The sequence below is a fragment of the Rhipicephalus sanguineus genome, chromosome 2, assembly GCF_013339695.2.
Source record: "Rhipicephalus sanguineus isolate Rsan-2018 chromosome 2, BIME_Rsan_1.4, whole genome shotgun sequence".
In the NCBI taxonomy this organism is placed as follows: domain Eukaryota; kingdom Metazoa; phylum Arthropoda; class Arachnida; order Ixodida; family Ixodidae; genus Rhipicephalus; species Rhipicephalus sanguineus.
In genome coordinates, this window is record NC_051177.1 from 31,632,866 (window position 1) to 31,656,354 (window position 23,489).

Sequence of the window (23,489 nt, forward strand, 5' to 3'; positions counted from 1 at the left end):
AAGAATCACTTGATTAATTGAAAAGCTCATGGCGATCTCGCTATTTTTTCATTGGTAGTAAGCCCACATAAGGTGCATCTCTGCCGTCACACGATCAGTCGGGGCATGATAGGACAGTATATAGTCTCGTATCCTATAAAGTGCTCTAATATTTGTAATTCGAAGCGTGGCATCAAGCCGATCCTCACTCTCAAGTGAGTGACAGGAATATAATTTCTTGTGAGCTTTCCAAGTAGGGACAACCTTAGCATCATCTTGTATTTATTTAAGTAAATTAAACAGGCAACAAAGAAAGCCGCAACAAACAAGGCAACAAACAAGGCGCGCTGACGCGCGCCTTGCATGACCTCAGTAAAATTTTTCAACCAACCATCAAAGAAAGCCGCCGAGATACATTGCCTGCTAGAAAGTCAGGTTCTCGAGCATCTGTGTAGAGCAGGGGTCTCAAGCTCATCTTGGCTAGCAGGCCGCAGTCATGAAACTGTCTCCCGCAAAGGCCTGGACACAGCGAAGGAGGTTTGTTTGTGTTAGGGGGGAAAGGGGGGGTGGGGTTGAACAAGACGTCGGCTAACATTGCCCTTTGAAAGAAGGCCCCATACGCTATACATGAATCATTTCTCAAGGGAATTAGACGTCAGGATTCGAGAAACTTATCTATACTGATGTCCAGAATGACTGAAGCGTGGACGCCAATTCTGAAATATAAGTTTTTGTTCCCCGCTTACGTTTTAACTGATAGTGATCGCATGAGGTGTCTCACGAAGTTAATGCTTGAGGCAAGTCACGTCAGTGTAGCTCACGAACACACTTATTAAGAAAAAAAAAATGTGACGATGACAAGTCATGTGCAGGTCGGGCCGCGTGTTGGGAGCCCTGGTGTATACAAGCTAACGAGGCATAGCGAGAGCAGCAGTGCTTTAGGTAGAAAGAGAAATAAAGAAGGCGATAAGTTCGGGCCATATATGCCTTGTGCATATAAGGGCACAAGTGTTATCACGCATGATGTCAATGCCAACCTGATTCGCTGCTTCAATGGGCAGAAAAGATGAGGAATGATTGTCGCGAAACTGATCGTCGTTCGCTTTATACCGGTGTCACACGGTCACTTTTGATCGCGATCGGGCCTCATCCGGATCGAATTTTTTTCATCCCGATTGGGTCCTTTATGCAAGCTTAGCTCGGGAGCCAATAAGTGTTTCGAAATCTCACTCCCATCGTGCTTAATCGCGATCAGCAGTTAATCGTGTGGCATTGGTGTGACAGATGTGATTGAGTTGCAGCTCTGTGTCACGTCGTGCTATGGAGGCATTCAAAAGAAAAGCATGAGAGATTTTACGAGTAAAACTCGGCCGTGCGCGTCGATCTCTTCAAACACGGAGAGGCGCATACGAGCAAAAACATCACATAAACAAGGAGTCGCACTTCGGACGAACAACTGGGCTGCAACGCACTTCGGCTCACAACTAAATGCACAGTGGGTAGCAGGTGTTTAAGGCTCGATGTCACGCTAACAACCGCTTGGCAACGTCATTCACTCCTTGCGCTTGTCAGCGAACACTCAAGCGAACACCGAAACACAGCTTGCCAAGCGTCCGCCAGACATGTTCCCGGGAGGCGCCACGACTTCAGCCGAACACCCTCGATCGGCGATTCCGCATATCTCTGTGTAACAGGCACAGCCTTTTGGGGCATGCACACCGGAGAAAAGAAAACAAGGATAAAAGCAACCGCGCGATGCAACAAAAAGTGCTAGCGGCACTTATCCAAACTGCTCCGTAAAGTGCATTTATTATTCCGTTTATCGCCGGACGCACGTTACACAGACCGCGTCCCCTCCGTGCTTTTGACGTGACCTCTGCACCGTGCCTTACTTGCATGTACCGGATCTCACATTCTGACTGTCTATTCGGGATACAAGATGAAGGAAAACAAAAACAAAGATGAGAACGTTACGCGGGCTCCTTTCAAACGGTGCCGCTACACACGTCAGACAGGCCCGGGCGACTACACAATCCTCTCTGCTACCGAGGCTGCACGGCTGTGCCAGGCAAAGCACCCGGCGCCGCACACTACACCCCCACATTTGAAAAACACGCGGGCATCAATGTTTAATGCCAGACCACGAGACAGACCGATCTTTCCGGTGGGCGGGAGACCCACGGAGCCGACCGTTGGTACACCTGACTGAACCGACGCATGGCCCGGCCTGCATCGCCCTCCACAACTTCGCGGCGCTCAACTCAACCAGTGTTCGGCCGGTGCTTGCAGTATCGCGGCGATACCACGGTTATCCGTCGCTGAGTGAGACTGGAGAGCACGGGCGATCTTTTCAAGTGGCCCCTGGCCTCTTTAGTCGTAATGAGGGGTCTTTTGTGCGCCTCTAATGGCCCTAAGTACCTCCGAGTGCCACGAGGTGGCACTCGATACGATTGGAGCGCGTGCGCGCCCCGTGCAGCTTTGGGAAAGGCTTTTGTAATGACCCGTTGCGGTGGGGGCCTTTCTCTTTTTCACTCGAAATCCGGTACTGCCAAAAGACCATGAATCAAAGTCAAACCGCTCAGCTTGTTCGGCTTTCCACTTCGGTGAACGGACTTGTCGATGCTGAACAAGTTCTTGTACATTGGCATTCATGTTATTATAGAACTCCATTCCGGATAATATAGAAAAGATGAGCCCGCCTTTGCGTGTTAGAAGAAGGGTGTCACTAAGATTATGGTTGCACTGAGACGATTGTGTCGCGTGACTCGCAAGTGAGCAACAAATGAGAACTTCGATGGCAGCTTCGGAGTCGCGAGAGAAGCGATAAATTAGTGCGTGTTCCGGGACGCGCAGCACAAAACCGATTCATGTCGGTAGGCATTTGTGACTAATACTGTACCTGCGCATCTACCTTTAATAAATATTGCTGCCTGGTTACAAGTAAAACCGGCAAAACTCTTTCAGCTTCTGTACTATCCGAATATTCGATTCTAACAACCGTATATCTAAGGTTTGCGGTGCGGCAGTAGATGTTTATTGGCAGCTGTGTAAAGGCTTGTAATTTTGCCAATAGTTTTAATTTTCATTAATTTATTCATGGCCATAAGGTGCGGTTATGGGGGCTTGAAAGGCTTGCTCTTGCAACAAGGCACAAATAATTAGCACGTGCTTATTTAAGGCCCACACAATCTTCCCTAAGGTTACATTGTTTCTTTTACCCCAGGTGTGAAGAAAACCGTAGTCATATGGCCAAGCATTACAGTGCAAATACCCTGCCTGATTCGTCCTCACTCTTCAGCATCGAATTACAGCTTATAAGTGTCTGGCCTTCGAATTAGTAAAATGGGGTGATATGCGTAAACAATCTTCTTCCCTTTCACCCACGTGACTTTGACATGACGGAACCGTGCATGCATGCTTTACAAACAGTCCTTATTCCTAGTAACTATAGCCGTTACTAAATCTAACTAATGTGAACGGCGTGCGCTCAGAAAGCCACCGATACATGTATATTGTAACATATGTGACATTGCTTAGGTGGCAAGCGGGCCATTGCGAAAAACGGCTGCTCTCTATTCGTTTTACTGTATACTGCGAATGCCTCTGCATTTCGCTTGCAGGTAAAAAAAAAAATAGAGAAGGAAAATGTTAAACGAACGGAAACCGGTGTAAGAGCCAGGCATGTGGCTCCTTGACGAGTGCAAACGACCATCGAAATAGGAACCGTTTGGTGAGGCGATTGCTCCTATGAATAACGATAGCCCGTATGCATTCGCGACTGTGAGGTTTAAGCATGTGGGCTCCAGGATGCCCCTGAGAGCTTCGGAGGGCTTCGCAATTGACCCGACCGCGGACGAACTAAACGTTTAGGTAGACGAGAAAATAATAAAGAATGAAAACACACGCGCGATGTGCCGCATCCGAGACCTGCGGCAGACAGGTGAAACACGCGTGTTCCTGTCCTTTACAACGAGGGCTGTAATTTGTTTACCTCCGGAGAAAGCGGTTACGCCGTAAGAACATACAGGACGCTCCGAGCTGCGTATACGCGGACTGACGCGACTTGTGCTGCGGACGTCTATACCGTGTTTTCTCATTTATTATCGCATCGCTAAGCCTCGCTTTATTTGACAGCTTTCTTGCAGGTATACAGTCACGGACAAATGAAACGCGAACAAAACAGTGAACTTCTTCGAAAGAGTCGACGTATATTTCGTCTGGGAGTCAGAACGGCCGAAAATGGAGTTAAATGTATAAGCGTTTGCTGTGGGCCCAGTTGATATGTACGTTAATTCGAATAAAAACAGCGCTAATATGGGACAAAAGAAGAGAATCACTCCGTACAAGCGATGCATGTGCAGTGTTATTGCCTTCTTTTGTCTCGTCTTCGAACTGGTTTTCTTCGAAATTAAAGGTCGCATGAGCAGAGTCATATAGCTTCCTCAAAAGTTACTCCTTCAGGGGAGTTATTTCCACAAGAGGAGTAGTCAGAACTCTCTTCCTTCTTGGGACGTCTAGCCGGAGAGCTCATTTGTAACAGCATATCGCATGGTTCACAAATTGCTGTTAATCGAGTTCACACGGCCAGGGGGAAGACTGCAGATTATTCTTTTAATGAGTTTAAAACGTAGCAAGACGCAAAAAGGATTTTTCCTCGTTAATTACTCGCAAATAGAGTAAACGTTCGCGGAATGCTTTCGTTTACCAGAACAGCGGGCAGTTATCTCACAACAGCCTTCCTCCAGCTGCAACGGAAGCAAACGATGCTGCGTGCAGGCGGAGTTGTGCTATTAAGGTGCCTTGCGGCTTATACAGTGACAAACGCGGTTGTGTCGTGGCCGGCGCGGCGGCTTGCTTTTCCGATCGGTAATCAGCCCCATCTCCGCGAAGTAGTTTGTCATACGCGCCTCATTGACAGCTCTGCTGAAGATTGTGAGGTGCGGGCACCACTCTCTCGGCACGCTTCATCACGCAGTGTATTATACGATTTTCGTATACATACTATATAGTAAGCAAGCCACATTGTGGCGCCTTATCCAGATGCACGAAAGTGTGCGCTTGTCGCCGAGGCTATTTGTATCTGGTGCAGCTGCAGAAGCGGGCATTTTTTGCATATTTCATTCGTACGCTGTGCTGTGTGACTTAGTGTGCACTGGAGACGACCTCGTCGTTCGTCTGCATGATTGTCTTTCTGGTCAAACGGAAGAAATAGGACTGTAATTTTCATGGTATATTGCATAACGCTGGCCCTTGGATGTCCGTCCTGAGGAACGTTTTAATGATGATGATGATGATGATGATGCGGAGGAGGCTTCGTTATATCTTTTGACTTGCAGTTCTTCTATTTCGTGTGGCAGTGCATATTCCAATTCCATTTCATAGTAAGGAGGTGCACTGTTTGCCCAGTGCAGTACTTCTCATTAGCGGATTACATTAATATTAATTACCGAAGCAAAGGCAGTGTCATCCTCTTGTTATTGTAGAATATGGGATAATAACCATAACGTAAGCCCACACGTGCGGGTGGTTCGATCCCTCTTAAACGTCTTCCTTCCTTGAATCTCTTCTTTGTCGTTAGTGTCCAGTCTGTGTACACTCAATGCTGTCATGCTTTAAAGATTCACGTGAACTATAAATATAATCAACGTAGCGGATGTATTTAAAGCAGTGATGTCCAAATCACAACAGCCTTTAAAATGTCGCAGAACCTTCAATGGTTAAGACAAGGCTGAACGTAGTGCATTCTCAGCGCAACTATATTTTTTTAAATTGTTGAAATTTTCTCGAAATACAAATGTAGGCCGAACGTAGTCGCATATCGTCCAGATGTAGCGTCACTATGCGATAACAGCGACGCCTCGGGATTGTTGTAATGACACGACGGCCGGAAGAGTTCCAAGAAATGCAACTTTCATAATGCTTTGCTCGAAAGGCAGGTGCGGCTGATAGTTACACTTTGTGTCTCACAACTTAACATTCGACGTGCGCAATGCGACTGCACACGTGGTCTCGGGGAAACGGCATTGCGTACACCCCTCGTCCGAGTCCAGAAACAGACGCGTGGCCGCGACGGCGGCGTTGCGAATAGAGACGCGCCGCTGCAAGCGGGGCTACGTGCGTCGCACCACCGTCCATCCGTCTTCATCGGATGGGCGAATCTGAAATGCAGATGAGTCGTGTACGGTACGCGAGGCCATCCTCGATTCGAGACATTCTCGACAGCTCGGCCTCCTCTATACTACACCGCAGGGCCACATTGTCCCTAAGAAAGCCCAAGGTGCGAGACTAGCTGGCCCCACGATGCATCCTCCTCTACCGCGGCTACACGGCAAGCACGACGCAATGCCAGTTCCGATGTGGTCGCTTGCTGCGCTGTCGCTTCTGCACGCTTGTGCGTTGGCTAGACGCCAGAGGATCCGTAGCGGCCGCGGTACGATCGTGCGAGTACCCCGTATGGAAGGCCCATTTGCCAGAACGGGTCTTCGAGTAAAAACATCAAGTTGTAAACCCTGCCCCCTTAATGCATGCGGTAGTACCGTATCTTCTTAATGCCTACGGTACGTAGGCTTATATACAACCCCTTCCCCCATAAAGATTATGCCGACAGTCACCAGGTGTCGTGTCTATCGAGGAGCTTTATATAGCATCGCGCTTGAAAGAAGCGCGAACGATTAGAAATAAATTATAGCACCTCGTTATGTGCTTAGTTGCGCGCAGTTCAGATGGCTTACGTCTAAACAAGACACGGTCAATGAATGATGGTGCTTGGCATGGTTGCCGCAGGAAAGACGGAGACCGAGTTCAGCGCTAGGGGCGCGAGGCCAATTTTGGTATTGGATCAACATAGATACGCGAGCATCAAACACGTTGATTGTTCATGCGGGAAAACTTACAAACTTACATGAATATAAGCAAATGCATGAAACCATTTGCACGTTACCCTTACAGTGTAATAGCATATATATATATATATATATATATATATATATATATATATATATATATATATATATATATATATATATATATATATATATATATATATATATATATATATATGTGTGTGTGTGTGTGTGTGTGTGTGTGTGTGTGTGTGTGTGTGGTGTGTGTGTGTGTGTGTGTGTGTGTGTGTGTGTGTGTGTGTGTGTGTGTGTGTGTGTGTGTGTTAAGTGTGAGCCAGTTGAAGCCAGAGGTTTATAGTAATTTTCCCAGAGGTGGGCAGCCTGCTCATCTTTCACGGTCGTCTAGCAATACGTTACTATGAATGCTCGTGAATAAACCATTCGCGTTCCGCCTCGTGCATCACTCGTTCGATGCTTTTGCCCCATAAACGTCACCGAACCAAAGAAAAGCATTGTGTATAAAAATGCGACGCGCAGCCACGAAACAGCGCGTAGCTGTCGTATGCGCATTTTGCTCCCCGCATAAAAATGTGACGACTGGCAGTGAGTAAGTCTTTTCACGTCGCTCTCGATCCATCCTCGGGTCTTCGTCATCGTCGCGAAAAAAATAAAATAAAAAATACTTGAGTCCCGCGGTATGCTCGAGCGTGAAAAATCTTGTTGTGGCAGCAAGTAAGTGTAGTGTCGAAGACCGTACTTCCCCCGCGAGGAAGTGATCCATCAGGCGGGGAGAAGTCGGCGCGTCACCAAAAAACCTGTCGCGCGCACCACACAGGGCCCGGCAGCACGCCGGCCGGCGCATGCGTCTTGAACGCCGGCGATTGAAGTCCCCAGCGCGCGTCGTCCTGGTGGAAGCGACGTCGAGAGAAGCGACAGCCGCTCACGTGACATCAGCGGATTGGCGTCGCGGCTTCGTTTGCCGAGATGTGTACGCGCGTGTGTGTACACTGTGTGAGGCTACGCGGTTGTTGCGGATGCCGAGGTGATCCGACTTACACGCGTTTTTCAGGAGAGCTTCTTTTGTGCGCCGCCGCTCGGAACAGTTCCAGTACCCCGGACTAGGCGGCGGCTTCAGCCGGGGGCATATCTCCCATTGTGAAGGACGCGGCCGCTGTCAGGGCGCATGATCGAACGGATTTAATGCGAGCCGATCTCGGATTGCTCTTCCGGTTCTTCCACGGCGTCTCTGTCAGCCGTCCCCGCCTTTACCTGAGCGCGTTGCGTCGCTATTCTTTGGCCGACCCGTCTTTCTACAGTGCTCAACCATGCCAGGCGGCCTTCGCGTTTGTTCGAGTCGGTGTGCGACGGGAAAATAATTCCAAAAAAGAGCGAAAGAGAACGGCCCTCTCATAGAAACAGTGCTTTATCGATCTCAGTGAGGGGGCCGGACGGGGCGGCAGGGCGAGCTGTTCCATGCAAGAGTGTCCCCCACGGCTACTACTAATTGGAAGCTGATCGATCGGTTAATCGGCTTTGCTGAGGCGTACCTTCCTCTTTCACGGCAAGATGCCTTTCGACGCCCCGAGTTGCGCACCGCTGCGCGGTCCCATCGCTCACATGGTTGCGGGCCATTGGAGACGGTCCGAGCACGTCCACGCATACGGTATAAGCCACGGAGGGACGCCCTTCCCGGTACGGGACTGATCGCTCTCCCATGCCATATATCCCCCACCGACCTACTCAACACCACGGGCTCCCTTTGCTTTTATCGTCGGCTGGCTCAATGTCTCCTCGCAGGCATTGCGTCTTCGCTTGTCAGCGCTGCATGTACGCGCTTTGCATACGTTGGTCGCGTAAGTGCAGCCGGCTACAACCACGACATGTGATACTGGTGCTGACGTGGGATTGGGGTCACCCAAAGTTCGGACGCAACTGTTCAGCAACGAGTCGTCGACTTCTCCGTCTATACTGTCTCCTCCTCACCATTTTCCGTCTAGTCTTGCTTGTGCCGTGTTCTCCCGCCTTTATAGTTTCTTTTTTTAATTTTTGAAGTTGCGAGCAGTCCTCTTTTTCATCCAAAATGAAGTAAGGGAGTTTGGATGTGAGGTGGTGAGGTCACCAGCAAAGCACACAGAGGAAAAAAAAAAACAAGTAAACAAACAAATAGAACGAACGAACGGAAGAAAAAGGAAGAAAAATATTATGCTTGGTGTTCATAGAAAGAACGCTTAGTGGGCATTTGTCGATGAGCGGTAGCAACATTTTCCGAAAATGATCATTCCAATCGATAAGATTACTTTGACTGCACGTTGCTGTTTGACCGAGAAGCAGTTGTATCCCAAAGATCGAGCGCTTTCCTATGCAGGTCTAGAGTACCGAATGTGCAATGGATTAGAATACGGACACTAATCAATCAGTCACGAGGCGTTCTTACGCGCGGGTGAAGGTCATTGTTTGAGGGCGCCCTTTGTTTGCTCCAGCTGTACCTTTTGTCTGATACGGTGCATTTTGCCAACAATGCTAAATTCCGCACAGTACGGCGAAGATTAAGGCTAAGTTCTGGCCTGTGAAAAGAAAGAAAGAAAGAAAGAAAGAAAGAAATAAATAAATAAATAAATAAATAAATAAATAAATAAATAAATAAATAAATAAATAAATAAACAGAATAGCGAGCTCCTTGTTTAACAGTAAGGTGATTGACTCGCACAGTTTGCAACCAGTTAGTCTTCCGTCAAGCTTCTGTTTAATCCGAGTTAAGTTACTTGGAGGGAAATCAGCGGCATGCAAGACAATGGTGGAATGCTTCTACTCCTTGTCAGTCTACAGCAGTGGCGTAGCCAGGGGGTGGCTTTTTCTTCGAAGATGGTTACATTCATTGGTTGAGTGACCAAGATGTTCCCACGCGATCACACACAATGAAGTTCTGCGATGTCAGCTAATGGTGGCCAAGCCCAAACTGACAAATAGTTAACCATGCAGGATCTTAGGTGACTCGAAGTTCCTTTTACTAAATTAGACCCGTCTGTGCACAGTGCGAAGATATGATCCTGCTATAGAGATAATCCGGCACGCAGGTAGCCCATCGCGCATGGAATGCGCACGCGGCAGAACCGGAGTAGTTCGTTGACTTGGCAGCTTCCCTGAAAATTCTTCATCCCTTGTTTGTGTTCCCAATGAACTCAACGATCGTCACTAGAAACCATGCAGGCATTGACAGATATTTAGAATACTTTTTGACGTTAATAGACATGTAGACCTTCCTGGAACAAACCCCTGCATGGACCAGTCTTATCTGACAAACAAGGCCAGAATGACTTCATTGATTAAGGCCAGGCTGGTGGCATTCATGGAAACCTGTATTTGAGGAAACCACCCACTTCGGGAGGACTCATTTTCGATGCAATTTGTTTGCCCTCTTTGTTAAATATTGCGCAACTAACTTACGAAATTATTGGAAGATGTCTGAATATTGCCGTCTTCGATCCCTATGGTCAGTTTTTGAACAGAGACTACGCTATACAGCAAGGGTCTCAAACACGCGGCCCGCCACGACCAACAAAAAACTCTGTCCGTCCAATATACTTCTTTTTTTCTATTATTTTCTTAATACGTATGTTCATGGCCTACAGAGACATGACTGGTCTGAAGCATTATATATTTTTTTTTCGCGAGGCACTCGGGCACTCCGTGCGGTCATCATGTCTTGAAACATAACCGTGACACAAAAATATATTTCATAATCGGCGTTCATATTTGAGTCATTCTGGAGATCGTTATCAATGTTTTGGTGGAATCCTGACGCCAAATCCCCTTAGGAAGTGATCCATATATAATACACGGGAAAGGCCGCCTTTGAAATGGCAATGTTAGCTGAAATTTTGTACGAGACAACCCCCCCCCCCCCCTATCGCGTCTACCTTCACTGTCCCGGCCCCTCCGGGACTAAAATTCGTGACTGCGGCCCGCTAGCTGAGGTGAGTTTGAGACCCCTGCAACACAGGATAGGAGCACACATGTAGGACCTGCGGGAAACGGCACAACCTTTGCCTCATGGCACCGGGCTTTTCCGAACCGAAAGATCCCAATACATAGGAAGAAAAAAAAGAAACAGAACCGGAAAGAGTCATGAGAAGCCATGCTAGTGGCCGAGGGTGTGTAGGGCCAGCGAAAGCTAGTCAACCATGCAACCTGCAGGTCCAAAGACAAACGGATATTTGGCCTGCGGTGACCACAAGGCAATAGTGAAAACACGGCGGCTCTTGAAACAAGAAACGTTTATTTTTTTTTTCTCAGTCAAAATTTTTTTCTTTCATTCAATTTTTCTTGTTTCGTCGATGTGTCTGATAGACAACTGCGCGCAAGCAACCACTCACACCGTATAGCACGCCTCTCGCCGGCTTTCCGTGACGCGAAAGGACGTTTGATTAGGAACGCGATTCATGCCGCGCGCCTGGCCACTGGCGGTTACGGTCTTGCGGCATCGACGGTGGCGGGGTCTCGGCACACAGTCAACTTGTAGCGTCGGCGGTCACGCCTTTCGCCCCTGGGAGGCGGGACCGACCCGGTAATGACCCGATTTGTGACGTCCTGCGTGGGCAGCGGGCCGACGATGTCACCGACGCCGCGGGTGCCTCGGCTTAATTGAGTTGTCAGGGCTGAGCGGGCGCGCGATGCCGTCTCTGCGGGCCGCGGAATCGAAAGCGAATCATCGCTAAATAAAAGACGTAGAGGGAGAGAGAGGGACCAGGAGAGCAGCGGCCGTGTGGCGCTGCGGCGGACGCGAAGCGTGATCTTTTCAACCGTCCAGCGCAGCGTCGCGCTGTTCGATCGCGTCACGAGACACAAAAACACGTAAGCTCCTACATGGTCGCTGTCACGTTTGCAGCGCCGCGCAACTCGTTCCTCGCAACGGGGCTTCCCTCCTTGTCCCCTTGTGACTTCACCGCTGCCTATGGAACGGGCGGAGTACGTTCCCGTGCTCGCAACTGGAAATGCAGTCGTGCTGTTAGTGCGGAACGTAATGTGCCCGGCAGTATCGGTAGTGCCCACGCGCGTAACAACCCGTCAATTGCTGCCACTACACCGGTTCAGGTTGGCTCAGCGACCCGAACTACTATGCATGAGGTCGCGGTTAATGATCTCACCAGGCAGTAAAGTGGAATCGAAGCCCCGTCCTACACAGAACCACATAAGAATGCGCCACAAGGCTGTTATGTGTTTCTACAACGAGCACTCGTCGCACATACCGGCGATGCCTTGCTACGAGTACAGGTAAACACAAGCTCGAGCAAGGATGCCGACTTGTCATGATGGCAAACTGCGAAACAGAGGCAGTCTCGCACTTTCTTCAGGAATTGTTTTGTTATATGTGCAGTGCTGTTTCAAACTGCTCATTCAGACCACCCCCGTTAGGATAAATGAGAACGTTCCCAAGCGTTGCAGGAGAGTAGAGCTAGCCAGCGCGAATGGCGTCCCTGCTAACGCCGATATGAACCTCACCAGCACACACTTCCGCCCATGCCCACGTTCAGTGATGCGTTTGACTTCCTCGCATCCTATCTCACGTCTTTAAGATCACTGTGAAGCACTTGTGAGTAGGTGCCAATTAGTGAGTATGTCTTACGCCGATGCCCACCCGTCGGAGGACGCGAGCGTGGCGGCACAGAACGCACGTTTGTCTCGTAGTTCCAATGTGATTGTTGCTGTCCACAATAGCGATGCCATTTGAGACACTTACATTGATTCTCCTTTCGCCTTCGCAGCATGCATGTGATACAAAGACGTGATGCCAAGATGAAGTGTTCGTAGGTGAGATAGAGCGGTTATCCAAGCGTCGAAATCGTGCTTCAGGAACCTCAGCGCGGCGGCGTGTATGTTTATGGTTGCGAGTGTACACACCGTCGGAAAAGGCGTTAAGGCGTGCAAACGCGGACACAAGAGAACAGAATTCAGCTCTCTTGCGTCCACGCCTTATCTTCTTTTACGATGAATCCTTGCCAACTAGATCAGCTTTACGTAGTTCTCATGTACAAACCGTGTTCGCAGCTTCTGTTCAAAGTGATACGGATGTATATATTGTAAGAATTACACCAAAGATCAGGTATATTCGGTGATGGAGATTAGGAATTGAAGCTTTGCTGAAGATGTCTCAATCGAATCCATTCTTTCTGGACACTTTTAATTCACTGCGGGCCCGTAACTTCAGGCCCTCGAGGATATGCATCCGTTGCAGTTTGCGACAACTGCGTCTCTCTGTCCAATGCATATCTCTTGTCTATAGCGCTACAAAGGCACACGCTTCTTTATTTCAAAGTCTTACTGAAAGCATAACCAAGCCATAACATATCAAATGCCGAAGGCTTGGACCAGAAGAAACGCCAAGCTACTTACAAGCAGATATATAACTTTCCAGACATATGCAGCCAAACTATTGAGCTTCTCTACTCTTCACTATAGCTTTATTGATCACAAACGGCTGTATCTTGTAAGATGTACAAGCGTGGAGCTAAACTAACAAAGCTTTTAGTTCGCCTACGATGAATATATTCGCTATAGGCCAGCTCGCACAGCAACAAGTTTTATCGAATTTTTCCATCGCAAATGCTCTTTGCTGTCGTCCATGCAGCCGGTTTCACTTTGACAGGTCCAGCATCGTGATAGGCTGAAACTTTCTCTTACTGAACAATTTTAGCATTAAGAAGATTCTGTTAATACGAGCAATGAATGCACTTTATCGACATGTTCATACGGCAGTGGCTATGAGTGAAAACGAACGTGCGACCTGTCCGTGTAGCAATGAAGTCCGTTTTCCATACGACAAACGCTGGCGTCACTGGTCGACATGCGCACCATCGCTCTCGCTGTAGCGTGCGGCGTGATGAAGCAATACTTGGAGGAGGAGCTTCCGAGGCAGCCGCGCGGTACGTCTCCCTCGCAGCTGCAGATTGGGAACGCACCCCGAAAAAAAAAAAAGAATGAATTGAATGTAGAAGAAAACCAAAATCTTTGATTCGTTGCTAGCTGCGAGCATCGGATGCCGGCGGGGTGTCTCGCTCGTGGGCGTGCGGACCGCGGAGCGATCACTGCCAGCCGTCTATTGTGGCCGCGGAACCGAAAGCTAAGCGGGAGGCCCGCGAGAATGAAATGTCAAGGTGAGGTTCGACCTGACGCGGAAGAAATGAAAGCGCGAGTTAAATACTTGCCTGTCGCTGGCGTTGGGGAGAAAAACTCTGGAAGCTTGATGGTTGGGTTCTTTCTAGGACAGAGCGGTTGCAGTGGCGTGTATTCAGACGGGGGCGCGCTTCTTAATTCTTCGCTCGCCTCGCCCATGTAATGGGTGCCTTCCGAACGGCTACACAATCGAGAATGCGCTGTTGTGCGGGTGTTCAGATGTGCAGCAGATGACTGCGAAATAATGGGTGTCGGTCCTTAGGGGTGTCTATTGTTTATCTTGCGATTGCACCAGAATGATTAGAACAATGAAATCGGAATCTGTGTACAAGTATTTTGCACGAGATGACCGCGAGTATTAGGCTTCATTGAGAAAAGGGAGAACTGTGTTGCTCTTCTTTTAACAGCGAAGTTGTTTAGCAAATCTTTCCTTGTTCACCTCGTACCAAAAAAACAAAAACAAAAAACAAAAACAGCTATCATCATCATAAACTGGCGTGCCACAGAAATTGGGTAAATCCCACTACTCACCACTGTTCCACTAAAAATGAAGAAGAAAACTATCGTCATCAAATAGGTATGTGCCACTGTGCGGCCTATCAGAAAACTACCATCATCATAAACGGGTATGTGCCACAGGAACTGGGCAAGTCCCGCTACACACAACTTCCACTAAAAAGGAAGAAGGCAACAGTTAGCCCATCAAATGGCTGCGAAGCGACGACTGCAAGCCGAAGACCCCGATTACATGCAAGGAGAGAATACTATAGGGAACGGGAAAGGCAACGGCGGCTGCGAGAAGACTCCGAGGTGATGGAAGGCCTACGCCAAGGATGACGCGCACGTAGGCCTATGAGAGGTGCGAAAGCTTGGTCTCACCGCGAGGTTGTCTCTGGAGTTTGGACATCCGTGTCGTATCTGTGACTGTCTTTAGTTTAACTCGAACCTCTCTGCGCTGAGAATCAACGTAGAAACAACCTAGCATTACCTAGCTAAAGCCTAGAAACAAGCTGTATCACCTAGCTAAGGCCCAGAAACAACCTAGAAGCAACCAGGTTAGTCTTCAGAATCGTCCAGTATCGCTGTTTCAAGCCTTGCGCGACTTAGTGCAAGCTTCGCCTTATCTTTTTTAATGACTCTCCAGACTATCTTGAAAGAATATTGCAACGGGTATGAGCCGAGCGAAAAGAAGAAGAAGATGTGGACTTGTTGAGTGCATTGGGTATGAGCCATGCACAGAGGACAACAACAACAACGACGCCACATTACCTGACCATCAACCTCGCCCTGTAAATAAACATAATTCAACCGTACCGGTAAATGTTTTGTGGTGGAGGTGCTGGGTACTTCGATCAAGACGACGGAGCCGCTGCCGCTAGGTATACGCCGAATCCGACGCCTCGCTCGACTACCTCCGACACTACCGGGGATCCCGACATCGAACAACAGTGACGAACAGGCGTCTCCGACTCCTCCGGCGCGGACAACCGGCGCCTGGATGCGTCAGATGGAGCCACGCCATTTCTCTGGAAAATCCGGCGAGGAAGTGGAGGAATGGCTGACCCACTATAAGCGTGTAAGCAAGTGCAACGGATCGAACCCCACGGCTCAGCTGGAGCATGTCGTTCTCTTCCTGACAGACACTGCTCTGGTGTGGTTTGAGAACCACGAAAATCTTTAACAACCTGGGACCTCTTCGCTACTGAAATCACAGAGTGCCTCGGAGATCCTACCCCGAATAGGAACGGCGGGCGGAGCAGACATTGCTTCAGCGTGCTCAGGTGCCAGGTGAGACCTGTACGACGTACAAAGAGGCGATCCTGAAGTTGTGTAAGACGGTGAATCCTCGTATGTCCGAATAGGACAAAGTTGGGCACCTTCTCAAAGGTATTGCCGAGGATGTATACAACTACTTGATTGCCGAGGAGAGTCTCGCTTCGGTCGCTGACGTAATGAAGCATTGCCGCACATTTGAGACCTTGAAGCTACGCCGCATCACGCCCAAGTTCGGCAGGTTAGCAAATGTTGCGACTGTAGCAAGCGTTGAGGACAGCTACAGTTTTCAATTTGACTTTGCAGTAATTGTAAGGCAAATTGTCCGCGAAGAACTCAAACGACACATCAAATCGGCGGATGTCGAACAGTCCATGGTTGTGCTTTTAACCAACACCACGAATCTGCATCGGCTGTATCCACATTGTCGGCCATGTCAGGCGGCGCAGACTTTCGAGTCGACCAGCTGCGACAGCACCGAAGTTCCTTGCCCAATGACATGACGCATGACCAACGAACTCGTAGGGATACCACCACGAATCGGCACTGAGAAGACCGTGTTTTCTACACGCAGCGTCCCAGAGCTTATCCCGAAGCATTCACCGTCACCACGGCGACGCTCTACGTCACCACCATCGTCGGGAAGCTAGCCGGTGCGGCCGATGGAGGTAAGGTCGCCGGCCAGTCTCCGTCTATGCGGACTACTCCTCTTCCTATTATGATGGTCAAGAACAAAGTGTGTGTGTTAATTGATAGTGTACCTGCCACTGCGTTAGTCGATGCTGGTGCTACGGTTTCCGTCATGAGTGTGACATTTAAAGAAAGGCTTGGTCGGAAAGTTATGTTGCCGTGGAATGGTGGTGTGACATTTCGTGGTGTCAGCGGAGAGCGTCTTGTTCCCCTTGGTATTTGTGTTGCAAGTGTTTTATTCGGCGAAGATCTCATCACGGGATTTCTCGCTCTACCACGGTGCGCTCATGATGTGAATCTCGGGATCGACTTTCTTCAGGATTGTGGTGCTTCCGTTAACTGTGTCACAGGTGAAATTACATTGAATAGCGCACTTCTCTCTACTCTTGCCGACACATCCTTACCAGAGCAAAACTATTTTATCGTATCGAACGATTCGCTTATAGCGCCGTGGTCTCTATCGCGTGTTCCTGTTAATGCTGCTGCGTTCGATTTTTCATCGTTCGACGCGCAAGCGCAACCACTTGCGACGGGTTGCGTGAAGAAAGATGTACTTATGCCGCGTTCTCTCGTGACAGTTGCGAATGGCGCCTCAAATTTGTAGGCTTTCAATTGTTCTTCGGTGCCTGCTATTCTCCCGCACGATATGAAGCTCGCTAAATTTGATGAAGTCACTTACAGCGCTATCATGGTTTTAAGCGAGGAGGAGCAGTCTGACAGAAGCGACCCTCAACGAAGCAGTTCCGAAGAACAGGTCTTACGGATGATCAGCAAGTCGCTGCCCTCACATGAACGCCACGCTCTTGCACGAGTCCTTCTGACACATCTTTCTGTTTTCGATTTCACACAAGGTGACACGGAGGCTTCACTGCCACGTTCTCGTGCTCACTACAGAATTAACACCAGATCTGCGCACCCCATTCGTCAAAAGCCTTACCGCGTGTCTTCGACAGAAAGGACAGTTATAGCTGAACAGGTGACCGACATGTTACGGAAGGGTGTTGTGAAAGTGTCATCTAGTCCGTGGGCGGCACCAATGATCTTAGTAAAGAAGAAGGATGGATCGTGGCGGTTCCGTGTTGATTACAGAAAACTAAACTCGGTCACGAAAAAGGATGTGTATCCGCTTCCTAGAATTGATGATGTCATCGATTGCCTACTTTTCGTCGCTGGATTTGCGAGCAGGGTATTGGCAGATACCCATGCACCCAAGCGACAAGGAGAAAACGGCCTTCGTGATTCCCGACGGCCTTTATGAATTTAATGTTATTGCGTTCGGCCTTTGTAATGCGCCAGCAACGTTCGAATGATTTATGGACACTATACTTCGTGGACTTAAATGGGAAATTTGTTTGTGCTATTTCGATGATGTGGTGATTTTTGGCAGCACACTGAACGAGCATAACAGACGCCTGAGTCTTGCTCTGAATTGCGTAGAAAAGGCTGGCTTGATCTTAAACTCAAAGAAATGTCGTTTCGGCGAAACGGAGACGTTAGTACTTGGGCATCTCGTGGACAAAAACGGTGTGATGCCAGACCCACGAAAGATCGAGGCCATCGGCTCTTTCGAACCACCTAACTCCGTGCGGGAGCTGAGGAGCTTCTTGGGCTTATGCTCGTACTTTCGTCGCTTCGTTCCAAGGCTCGCAGACATGGTTCATCCCCTAACAGGTCTTCTCCAAAAAGACGTGCCTTTCAACTGGACTTCGGCTTGCGACGAGGTGTTCCGCCAGCTAAAGTTTCTGCTAATGTCGGGACCTATATTGCGTGACTTCGATGCGTCTTCGCCGACAGAAGTGCACACTTGCCAGTGGCATCGGCATCGGTGCCGTACTAGTGCAGCGTCATCAAGGGGCTGAACACGTAGTGGCTTATGCTAGCCGCTCTTTCAGTAAGGCTGAGCGCAACTATACCGTGACGGGACAAGAATGCTTGGCAGCTGTTTTCGCGGTACACAAATTTCAACCTTATATCTACGGATGCCCGTTCACAATCGTCACCGACCACCACGCTTTATGCTGGCTGTTGAATCTCCGTGACCCAAGTGGACGACTTGCACGTTGGGCTCTTCGACTACAGGAGTACGACTTCGTCATCTCGTACAAGTATGGACGTCACCACGCAGATGCAGACTGTCTCTCCCGCCTTCCTCTGACGACGACCGAGTGTGACGAAGACAGTTTTGATGACTGCTTTGCCCCCATTTCTGCCACATTCCCAGACTCGAAGACTTTCAAGACAGAACAAAAAAATGATATTGGTTTGGAACCACTATTCGTCGCTGCAACGCGCCCTGGAGCCACCGGTCGCTTTTGTGTCCGTGGCGGCCTACTTTACAAGACGAATTATTCGGCTAAAGGCGCACGCATCCTTCTGGTCGTGCCACAGAGTCTGCGATGGGAAATACTGAGAGCCATGCACGACGATGCGACCGCTGGTCATTTGGGGTTCATCAGAAGTTTGAACAGGATACAGGAGCGCTTTTACTGGCCTAGAATGCGAGGCACCGTCAAGCACTATGTCGTAAGTTGCGAACAGTGTCAACGCTATACAAGCGCCCTTCGACTTCTCCGCCAGGTCTTCTCCAACCACTGTCACCGCCTCGTCTACCATTTGAACAAGTGGGTATTGATCTTTTAGGCCCATTTCCACGATCATCTAACGACAATCGATGGGTGATAGTATGTGTCGACCATAAGACCCGTTACGCAGAAACGGCGGCCATACCATCTTCGACAGCTGCGTGCGTTGCACTGTTTTTGCCTCGATTTATCATTCTTCGGCATGGTCCTCCCCGTGTGATCATTAGTGATCGTGGTCGTCAGTTCGTCGCGGACTCCGTAGAAGAACTGGTTCGTCTGTGCAATTCGCAGTTCCGCCATTCATTGCCTTATCACCCTCAGACGAATGGGCTTGTAGAGCGTACGAACAGAACTCTGACTAACATGTTGACCATGTACGTATCTTCCTACCACAAAAACTGGGATGATGTTCCGCCGTTCATCACTTATGCTTACAATACTGCAAAGCATGAGACGACCGATTACAGCCCTTTTTACCTCCTTTACGCACGTCCACCGCTAAGCTGCATCGACACGATGCTACCGTTTGACTTTCATAGCGACTAGTCTGTCGCCAGAATGCTGTCTTGCCGAAGAAGCCCTGCGGATCGCTCGCCTTCGTACTGTGGCATCGCAGCAGCGATCGAAAGAACGCTATGACAGCCACCATCAGACTGTTTCATACTGCAAAGGAGACTTGGTGTGGTTGTGGACCCCGCAACGTAAACGTGGCTTATGCGAAAAGTTTTTACCCCAGTACAGGGGCCTATTCGTCATCGTTGATCGCTTGAGCGATTTCACGTACGTTGTGGCACGCTTGACGTCAGCTGGCCGTCGGTCAAGCTGGACCCAGCTGGTACATGTTGCCTGTCTTAAGCGGTTTCACCCTACACATTCTCAGTGATTCGGACTCGCCCAGCGGGCTTCGTCTGGGAACCGGGAATGCAACGGGTATGAGCCGAGCGAGAAGAAGGAGAAGAGGACGTGAACTGGTTGAGACTACCGACGCCATCGTTACTTGACCATCAACCTCGCCCTGTAAATAAACAATTCAACCGTACACGTAACAATATCTTTGCAATAAACCTTCGCGGAATACGTGTGAGCATTTATCATTTACGTACCGTTTTTCAGCATTAAGCGGTGCGATGAAGCAGGATGCGTATTTGTGTGTGTATGTGTACGCACAATCTGTCCAAGCCTTGCAGGCAAGCTTTTCTAGTTTCGCGCCTGCTCAAGCTCCCTTCTCAGACGAAAAATAAGATTAAGCGAGATTTGCGCGATATCAACGAAACTGCTTCTCTGCAATGGATCATAGCCATGTGATAAGCCAAGGATCGTAGCCATGTGTAATGAAGAAATTTGCTTAGTGCAACCAGCCCCTTTGTATAGCTTTCGTATACTACGAAAAGACATTCGACTCTAATAATAATAATAATAATAATAATAATAATAATAATAATAATAATAATAATAATAATAATAATAATAATAATAATAATAATATCTGGGGTTTAACGTCCCAAAAAGACTTTCGACTCTGTAGCGATACTAGCAGTCTTGGAAGCATTGCTTCCACAAGGAGTTTTTAGAGCACGTATACATACCTTACACCTTAGACAAGATCTACAACTCCTCCACAGTTGCTTCGCGCAAATCTCGCTGAATTTTTCGTCTGAGCAACGCACTGTGCAACGTATCAAAAAACCTCTACCAACACACATCATATCTTAGTCACTTTCTATAAAACGACTAGAAATTGACGTGCCACTGAATCATGATTTTCCCCAGTTTCCTTGTATAACACTCCTCCAATAATTTTCGTCTGACCCAGTGGTGTAGTAGGCCGAAACTTTTTTCGGGGGGGGGGGGGCACCTCCTTGATCTGAATGGGGGCCGGGCAGGGAAGTGTGGTCTAGTGTCATTTTGTGCTCTGTATCCCATGGGAGAAAAAAATTTCGGGGGGTGGGGTGACACGGGTCCGGTGTGCCCCCCCCCCCTCCCTGGCTACGCCACTGGTGCGGCCATGCCCTTACTTTTGACGAGAATCCTTATATTTTCCCGCCGTGTCTCATGGCAATGCGCAGGCAAATACGCCCCATCTTTACCTTTTAAACATATCTCGTGTTCGTGCGCCTGCTCATTCATGCAGCGTCCGGTCTGGCAGATGTCATCATTTTCAGCCCATTTAAGTCCGCTGCAGGATGAAGGCCTCTCTCAATAGTCTCAAGTTTACCCTGTCTTGTGCGAGTTAATTCCATTTGATCCCTGCGAGTCTCCTTATTTCATGACTCTTTTCAACTCGCTACCTTCGTCGACTTCGTTTTCGATCCCTTGGTAACCATTCTGTTGCTCTTTCTGACCACCGGTTGTGTGTCCTACGCATTGCATGGCTGGCTCAGGTCCATTTCTTTCTCTTAATGTCAACTGGAATATCCGCTACCCCCATCTCTTCCCCGATCCATTCGGCCTTTCTCCGATTCGTGTTGCTACCATTTTCCGTTCCTTTGCACGCTGCGTGAACCTTACACTTTTGTCTAGTTTCTTTGTTATCCACCATGGTCCATCCCCGTATGCTAGGACTAGCAGTACGCAGAGATTGTATACTTTTTTGCCGGTCAGAGACTGCCGTATGCGATCCAGCCCATCCTTATTCTTTGTAGAATGCCCCTTTCGTGGGTAGTCCCCAGTATTGGTAATTGACCTAGGTATCCTTTACGGACTCAAATTGTAGGTTTCCAATCGTGAACTCTTTCGTCAGGCTATTGGACAGCCTCTCTCTCAGCATACTGATGTTTAGTCCTGCGTCTATACTTTCTCGGTTTAAGCCGCCCACAGTAACATTTTTTTTTTTGCCATCCGTCACCATTGTTGCTGAAGGGCACTATGTCATCTGCAAACCGTAGATTGCCGCGATATTCCCCGTTCATTCCTATTCCTGTTCCTTCCTAGTCCAGTTGTTTAAACACTTCATCCAAACATGCAGTGGACAACATTGGAGTCTCCTTGTCTTACCCTTTTCTCTATTGCAATTTTATTGCTTTTCTTGTGGAGAAGCGAAGTAATTGCGCAGGCATTGTAGATCTTGGCTAAGGTATGTATACGTGTTCTAAAAACTCCTTGTGGAATCAATGCTTCCAAGGCTGCTAATATCGCCACAGAGTCGAATGCCTTTTCGTAGTCTACGAAATTAAAGCTATATAAAGAGGCTGGTTGTACTCAGCAGATTTCTTCATTACACATGGCTATAATCCATTGCATAGTACCCCTCCCTAGGTTGGTTAAGGTCAAATGTTTCTTTATCATGCTTGAAATTATCATCGTAAATATTTTGTAGAACACTGAAAGTAAACTGATGGGCCTGTAATTTCTCAAGTCCTTTATGTTGACTTTTTTTTTTTTTCAGCTTACTGGCACATTTGATGTTTGGAGGCATGGAGTGTAAAGCGCCGCATGTTTCTTCCAGATACGGTACCGATCAAGTCGACTGTTACGCCGTCTTCTCCGGCCGCTTTACCGCGTGGCATATCGCGTATGGCCTTTCTAACCTCGTTGGAAGTTACGTATGGAACTTCTCTGTCTTGTTCGAATTTACGCTTAGCGGAGGACTTAGCTGCGAGCTGTACTTAACTGCGACTTACCTGCGATCTGTACAGTTAGAAGTAGTAGTCCTTTGCCACCTTCACTATGTCGTTGAAATTGCTGATCATATTGCCCTGAATATGTTTTAGTGCGCGATTTTCGGACCTTTCTCACCAGTTTTCTTTTAACTCTTTTTAACCTGCCGCCCTGTTTTTACTGCCTCCTCTATACCTCTTTGACGTTGTCACCGATTTTATGTTACTCATATTATCCTAGTTAATCAGCTTTGTTAGCTCAGCGAATTATATTTTAGGCCTTCAGTTAGTCACCTTCATGTGTTGTCGTTTCTTTATTTATTCTTTCGTGGTTTGGGACAATTTGCTTGCTTCGGTGCTTTACCTCCAACTTCAGTTGATGCTGCAGAAACCAGTCTAATTAGGATTTCGTTTATTTCCTCTATGTCGTTATTTTCTCCTCATTCTAGAGCTTCATTCGCGAGGGTAACCCCGAATTCCTCTGCTTTTGTCCCGATTTCATCTAGGTCGACCTAGTGTTTAATTTTGCTCTTGTTCTTAGATTGAGGTTTATTCTCGATCGCCCGCACTAACCTATGATCGCTGCATTTTAGCTTGCCTATTACTTCTGTCTGTGTCCTGTACTATGCCAGGGTTACCGCATCATATAAGGTATATTTCGTTATTTGTTTTGCCGTTAGGGCTTAAAAGTCAAAAACAAAAATCTGCATGTTATCTTTCCGTCAACGTCCACTTAACAGTATCTAAGTACACTAGCGGTGCTGTGCTCACATCCCATCGGACAGCGACGACCGAGGCCAGAAATCGAACCCACAACCTCACTTACGCTGAGCGCCAGAACGCTGTGCATTCAAGCA